Raw genomic sequence first — 6057 nt, forward strand, 5'->3', positions numbered from 1 at the left:
ACATTGGATTCATTTCATTTATGTTATCAAAGTGCTGACCTTTAGAATCGCACTTCCTAAAGATCCTCAAAAAGGATTTGCGAATTTCCTCTTATTGTGTTTCCCCAAACCATTTGAAATAATAGATAACACATACGTGGTGATATACATATGTGTACATATACATGTATGTATTATATATGTATGTATCATTTTATTTGAGAGATAGAGTGACATAATGGATTGGGTTCTAAATCTGGAATCAACAAGATGCGAGTTCGTATCCTGCCTCAATCTCTCAATACCACTGATGACATTGTATAAATCACTTAACCACTCTGTGCCTCAGTTTTCTTATCTATAAAATCTATGAGAGAGAGAGAGAGAGAGAGAGAGAGAGAGAGAGAGAGATTTGGAATTGATGGTCTCTAAAGTCCCTTATAGCTTTCAATGTGTGATTCTTAAAACAACCCTACAAATCACATAGTTTGAATATCATGATTCCCATTTTACAGAGGAAGAAATTGATGATTAAGGAGGTTATGTGGTTTTTCCAAAGTCACACAGCTAATTGGCAGCTAACTAACATCTAAAGGAGAAGAGGAAGGATTCAAATCAAAGTCATCTGACTCCTGATCCAAGTAACCCTCCACTCTACCACCAGATGCCTGAGCAGAAATGATTCAAGATTTCTTGGTGTGTAAGGACTCTAGGCCATTGGTACATGGAAATATTTGCTTTAGTTTGGAAGAGGCCCCAAGAAACAGGGCAATTTTGTTACTACTTTGTCAGATTCCATATATATGCTTTTAAAAAACAAACTGTACTTAACAGACTTCAGTTTTCTATACGACCTTATTCTTTGTCTATTCCTAGGATCATAGATCTAGAGCTGAAAAGGACCTCAAAGGCCATCTAGTCCAATTCTATCGTTTGACAGATAAGAAAACTGAGGCCAAGTGAGGCAAAGTGACTTGTCCAAGATCACACAAAGCAATGACGTTTGAATCAATATCTTCCAACTCTACATCCAATCAAGTCAACAACACAATTTTAATGAAACCTGGGAAGACTTATATGAACTTGTTAGAAATAACCTCTGGTGCCCAAATAGGCACAGTAAGTTAGACAGACTCAGGATGAGTGAAGCAGTGAAAACTTTAATACACTTCCCACAGGAAGCAGGTGTGGAACTTGAGACAAGCACACACACCCTACAGAAGCAAGAGCAAACCTTATATCCCTATTCCTGGCCACAAGCCCTCCTAGCTGACTTTCATTGGTAGAAGTCAGCTACAGGTCGCAGACTTCCCAAAACACCTACCACACCTCAGTCATAGGATGCATGTTTTAAAAATGGCATCTTAACCCCACCCAGAGGTGGAGAAGCTAGTATTCTTGAGTCCATCATGCATGCACACTCTCCAGTAAAGCTTAACCTTTGTCCTGCTTCCAGACTCTTTAATCAAACAACCAGTTTCACCCACTTTTAGCTATTTCTTGAAGCTCTGACCTAGTGTGACTTTCCTCTCAATTTCTTTGTATGGAAATGTAGTAGTTTCTTACTTCTCACAATCTGATACGGAGTGAAGTGAGCAGGACCAGTAGAACAATTTAAACAATAACAATAACATTGTAAAGACAAACAACATCGAAAGGCTTAAGAATTCTGACCAACCAGAGGATTGAAGATAAAGACTACTGCCCACCTCATGAGAGAGAGTTGATGGATTCGTGATACAGAAAAAACCATACATTTTTGGCCATAGCCAATGTGTGCGTGGGGGTGTTTTTCTTCATGATGCATACCAGTTACAATGGTCTCATTTTTATTTTTCCAGTGGGGGGATAAAAAAAAAGCAATGCCTGCTGACTGAATTTTTAAAAATCTTGTATTAAATAGCACCAGAACCATTATGCTCTCTATTTCATGAGATCTGAATTCTTTCAAATCGAGTTCCCAACATTAGCAAAGATTCATCCATAGGTAGTTAACACTACATTGACAATGAATCTCAGCTGAAACCTTCAATGCCAACTCAGCTTATTGGCACAATATTGGTCCAGGTAACAAAGAATCTAATAGGTCCAGAAATAAATGCTGATTTGGCTGTTACTGCAATGAAATTTCTGGCTATTGTCTAACAATTTCTGTCCATTACACTTATTTGTCTTGTTGACACTTGGCAATGGTTTATGTGTCGAGATCATGTGTTTCATTAGTTGGCTAGGGAAAATCTTATTCTCCCTAGACACATTTATCTTGTTTTTTCCCATCACTTTTCAGCTTCATGCTCAAAGCTTCTTTTTCTGCTGTCTAGATGAATGAAAATGAGTCCAAGATGCACTGAGGTGAATAATGTCTGAGATAAATGATAATTCAATGCTTTAGATGACTGTAACATTCCATTGTTTGTGCTCTATTCCATCATAAAGCATTTTAGGAAAATGTATGGCAAACAGTTTTAAAGAACTCCAATCTTTTATCACTTTAAAAAAAAATGGAAGGTCATGTAAGCAGAGGGGGGAAAAAAAAGCCTGGTACAGAGTCAGGGGCAGAAATCGTTTTGCAAAGTTGTCCAGACAGTTGCTGCCAAAGATTTTTACAATATAGCTGTGAAAGGTAGAGCATGAATCTTCAGATGATAATTCTTAAACCCACTTTAGGTTAGGACATCACTAATATGACAAAAGAAAAATTCTGCTTCAGTTTCATTAAGTACTATTAAGATATTGTTTGCATATGGTGAATTTAATCCAATCAATATTGTTCACTTTACTTAGGGGAAAATGAACATTTTAATTTGAGATTGGTCCCTAATAATAACTTCTAGAAGCATTCACTCATCCACTTGTTCATTCATTCAATGATCATCTTTCATTTTTGTATCTTTTCTTTTTACATTATCTGAATTTCCTAATATATCGCTCTTTCCTCTCCATCCAGAGAGCCATTCCTTATAACAAAGAATTAGAAAACAGGAAAAGAATTCAGCACAGTAACCAACTGATCAGTTAAGTCCTACATTATACATGATTCTCCACAACTTTCAACAAGCATTTATTGAGTATCTACTATATCTTAGGCCCTTTATTAGCCACAGAAACACTTATATAATTAGTAAAACTTTTAAGTCTTGTGCTAATGAAAATGATAATTAGAAACGGGCAGTCTTGATTTCTTGAGGTTAAAAAAAATCCCATAAGAGCCCTCTGACCATTTTTTCCAATAGACTGACAGTGATTTATATTCTTCAGTTTTTGCTTAATACATGTTGCTTCCAATCAGACCTTAGGTCTTTCTCCTCAACACTGCTTTTCTTTCTTTCTTCTCTACTTCAGTTATGGCAGAACCAGTCTCCATCACTTATACTCAAAACATCAAAGGCAGTTTTAATGCCTGACCCTGCCTCACCTTTCACAAAATCATCCCTGTGTTGTAAATAGGATTTTAGTACTTGAGACAATGGCTTAGCTGGAAGTGAACCTGGGGAGTCAAAATAGGGAAAATGCTGGAAAAGAAGCAGGGTAGAGCCAGGCCAGGAAGAAATTCACCTGAGATGGGGAAAGGCCACTTTGAACTCTGCAGAACACTGGTCTTCACCTTCACATACCACAGATGGCCCTCCTGTGAAGTAATTCAGTTTGTGTCCCCTACAGAATTTTTCCTGTTCCCCTACAACATAAGCAATGACAGAAGATTATTCTCCTACCCCATCCCCTAACTCTACAAGGGGTTAGGGAGGAAAAGACATGGCAGCTGTCTTTCTTAACCCTGGGGTGAGAGAAGGCTATTCATCAGACAGGATAAACAGCTGGTCCCATGCCCTCAGAAAAGGAATAAGTATCATCTGGAAGAATCAGTCTCTAAGTTTTGCTCCTACAACCTCATTACCCTCAGCAACCCCTTATTGTACTTCAGATTCCTTTGACTACCTCCTGGTGTTCTATGGTAATCCCCCTTTCTACTGAGGTGTTTTAGGTACATTGCTAATACTTTCTTTAGAAGCTTTTCTTAGAATCTTTCATTTCCCTTAGATGCTGGGGGCAGGACAGCATAGTTTTAGTAGCAAAAACCTGTCTTGCCTGGGGCTTACCAGGGGCAAAGGGAAAAAGTGCTTTACAATGATAATGGGTTTCATACTTTGGGCAGCTCCCCTCCCCAACCTAGCTTATGAGGCAAATGGAGTTGTAAACTATGAAGCAGAACTGTAAGGAACTTGACTTCAATATGGATAGATGAGAATCCTGATTTTAACATAAATTTTGTGAGACTTTGTCTCCAAAAAAGCTTTGTTGTGAAATTTATGTGTAAATAAGAATTTTTGAAATAGGCTGCTAGAAGAAAGTAGTGGAGAAAATAGTGTTAAGGATATTCACACAGAAGTTGGGGTCAAATGGCAGGAAACAATACCAATAATTTTTTTGACTTAAGAATGTGGGGACCAAATCCCTTGGTGACCTGAATATTTATTTCTACATGCAATGCCGGTAAATAAATTGTGACCACTCCAGGTAGAAGTACCTCCTCTAAATTATGGTGGCTATGACAAAGTCCTGGTTGCTCTATTCTAGGGCCAACTCTGACAAGTGTTGCTGATTCTACATCTACAATATTTCTCCAATTGATTCCCTCCTTTCTACCTACATTGTTGCACCCTAGACCAGGGACCCTTGTTAACTCTCACTTGGTCTATAGCAATAGCCTACTAATCAGGGGCATGCTGGTTAACAAAGCATAACATGCTTCTAAGTTTCATTTGTACCATTAACATCTTCTCCATCACTTTCTTAAATCTAGAAATTCAACAAAACAATAAATCAAGTCCTAATGCATAGCACTTGCTGATTTCTAATGTAAAAATACTCATAGTGAAAACTTTAAAATGAACTCTCAAGATCTGACGTGAGCATACCCCTACTACTAACCCACTTTATCATCCTTATCATTGATGTCTCCCTTAAACATGTCCAACACTTCCTCATCTCTATATCTTTGCACAATTGGTCCATATGCATGGGATAGACTCCTTTTTTTCCATCTGCCGAATACTACCCATTTCCCAAGACCCAGCTAAATTGTCACCTTCTCCATATTGTCTTACTTTAACCACTCAGACAATTTTTTTCCTTCCTCTAGACTTGCATAGTGCTTTCTTGGAACCTCTCTCAGGTCCTCATATGTTAGCTTGTAATTATTTGTCTGGGTATGCATATGTTGGGGTATGGGCTTGGGTTAATATCTGCCATCTTGGGTTCCTGGTCCTAGTTTAGCCACTTACAGACTGTGTAAATTTGGATAAATCACTTGACCTCCTTCTACAATTATAAAGTAAGCAGTTTGCCTTAAAAGATCTCTGAGACCCTCTTCTAGATCTATGAGTCTATAATAAGGGAAAAATATATCAGTTGATGCCAATGTTTTTGGCAATCTGCGATGACAGAAGAAAGAAAATGTCCTTGCATAGTCTCCCTAATTTTCCATACCTGGGTTTTTATGTAGACAAACCAGAGGTCCTCTCTTTTATACTGAGTAGAAAAGGTTGCCTAATATAGATTAAGAATTGAAGGTGTTTGGTGCATAAATTCTTTTTTCTAGAAGCTTTGCTTACATTACTAAGATTCATTGAATTCTGTGGCCATCCGTGATCCACCAAGTGGCCCTGTTCTCATTCGCAATGGGCCTCCCTTTCACCAATGAAACTGACAACCCCTTTATAGCTAAGTAGTCACTGTGACCAAAAGACAAAAATCCCTTAACTGGTAGCCAGTCACCTGGTGACAAGCTCTCCAAACTTCTGTAGGCTAGATTTTAGCCATAAATGCCCAGTCTATCACTGACTCTGTACTTGAAGTCTTTCTAGCCTAGGAAGACCTGCCAGGGCTAGGACTTCATTGGCAGCATTCAAGAACCCAGGGTCACATCCAAACCCCAGTGAGGCATTATAGTAGCAAGTCAGATAAATGCATGGATTATATGTGGTAACACTAAAGTTTTTCATGGCTCATGATGCTATTAATGGGATCATAGGACTGCAGTTGTAGGACTAGAAGGTGTAGGGCTCAGAGATAATTTAA

This window comes from Phascolarctos cinereus, unplaced genomic scaffold (assembly GCF_003287225.1).
Source record: "Phascolarctos cinereus isolate Bilbo 61053 unplaced genomic scaffold, phaCin_HiC Scaffold_7;HRSCAF=346, whole genome shotgun sequence".
In the NCBI taxonomy this organism is placed as follows: Eukaryota; Metazoa; Chordata; class Mammalia; order Diprotodontia; family Phascolarctidae; genus Phascolarctos; species Phascolarctos cinereus.